This window comes from Aplysia californica, unplaced genomic scaffold (genome assembly GCF_000002075.1).
Source record: "Aplysia californica isolate F4 #8 unplaced genomic scaffold, AplCal3.0 scaffold00191, whole genome shotgun sequence".
Classification (NCBI taxonomy): Eukaryota; Metazoa; Mollusca; class Gastropoda; order Aplysiida; family Aplysiidae; genus Aplysia; species Aplysia californica.
In genome coordinates, this window is record NW_004797461.1 from 958,292 (window position 1) to 959,886 (window position 1,595).

The 1,595-nt window shown below is 36.6% G+C and overlaps 1 protein-coding gene across 1 annotated transcript in view; it reads left to right on the plus strand.

Moving 5' to 3' along the window:
* The window catches only part of LOC101863672 (anoctamin-7), a 38,913-nt gene that overhangs the window by 32,228 nt on the left and 5,090 nt on the right, over positions 1-1,595 (plus strand). The window lies entirely within an intron of this gene.

Consider the following 1,595-nt stretch of genomic DNA (forward strand, 5'->3'; position numbering starts at 1 on the left):
AGGGAGAGAGAGAGAGAGAGAGAGAGAGAGAGAGAGTAATAACCTTTTGAACACCTTGAGAAAAAAATATTTAAATAGAACTTGGGTCTCACCAGAGTTACTCTCCACAACCACTACTTAATTAGAATCATCATCAGTATCATTGCCTTTCTCATCCTGCATCAGGGTATAGGCCCAAACAAGTACTTTTCATTTCTACCTTTCTCTACCCTGGGCTAGTCTCTTGGTGTTATTCCATGTCTTCCCATTTTTATTTTTTATTTTTTTGTTTCCTATTCAGTTTCTGTGATTTTAATTAGAATACATGTAGTTGAATAATTTATTCAATGACTATAGTCTCAACTCAGCATGCAATGTAACTCCCCGATTTCTTTGCTCAGGTACCGAGATTTTCGAGATGAGAATGGTGACCACACGATGTTCTACTGGAAGCTTCTCGCTATCCGACTGGCTTTCGTCATTGTGTTTGAGGTAAGTCACCAGACCCTGTGGTCAATGCACACAACAGAAAGTTATGGCAATTTCTTCTTTGATATTATTTGATTTGATGCGTATGATGTGAAGCCTTTAATTCCTTCTGTCCCCGCAGAATAATGCAGATTTAGATGGCCAAATTATGCAGGACAAATGCAAAATTATGCAAAAATTATGCAAGTTACCCTAACCTCATTCTCAACATGTTTTGCACTTTTTCAACAAGAATTTTCATGTTTTAGATCTATGCACAGAAGAATTGAAAGCAGAACATATCAGTATAAGTAGGTTTTTTGTGCGTATTTGAAAAGATACACATCAGTTATGGAAAAAAACTACCCAAAAATAAAATCTCTGTAACTTTCAGTTGTATAGAGGAAAGAAAAATGTTCTTAATTTTTTTTTTAAATAATAATTTATAAAAAAAAAAAAACATCTGGACATTTGATGCTGGCACATCACTAAAACTAAAACCAGGGACACCCGTCAAACATGAAACATCCGCAGATATGAGAACAACTTTTGATGGATTGAAAAATGTAACATGCTCAAGAAAAAAAATCCCCAACAAGGGAAATAACCAGCCAGCTTTTCACTTAAATTAGATTTTTTTTTACTGTGATTACTTCCCTTTAGTCACATGGCGCGGCGTTACATTGTTTTGTGGAAAAAAAAATATTTAAAAACGTGAAAAAACGCGGGGAATCCAAAATTATGCAAATGTTGCAGAATTATGCGAAAAAACACGGCGCGCACAATCGCATAATCCAATGGGGACTGTTCCTTGGAGGCGTTGTGGACACACACGTCCGATCAATAGTAGACCAGGGGCAATGCTGTGGCACATTTGGAACCCTCATGCACAAATCAGAAACACCGCTTTACATTTTACAAACAGAATGTGTATGAGCAATGAAGCTATGCTTCTTTTTTTAAAGTATCCCCAAAACAGCACGTCTTCAAGCGTTGTTGAATGACCAGAATGTCCCCAGTGAGTTAAGAGCGTCCAGATAATCTTTTATCTGCGGGAGAATGAGGGGGTGTATATAAGGTTCTTTGTCTTAAATTCTGATTCAAAGTTAGAAGGGTGTTACTTAAATTCGTGTGAAAATTGTTTCCTT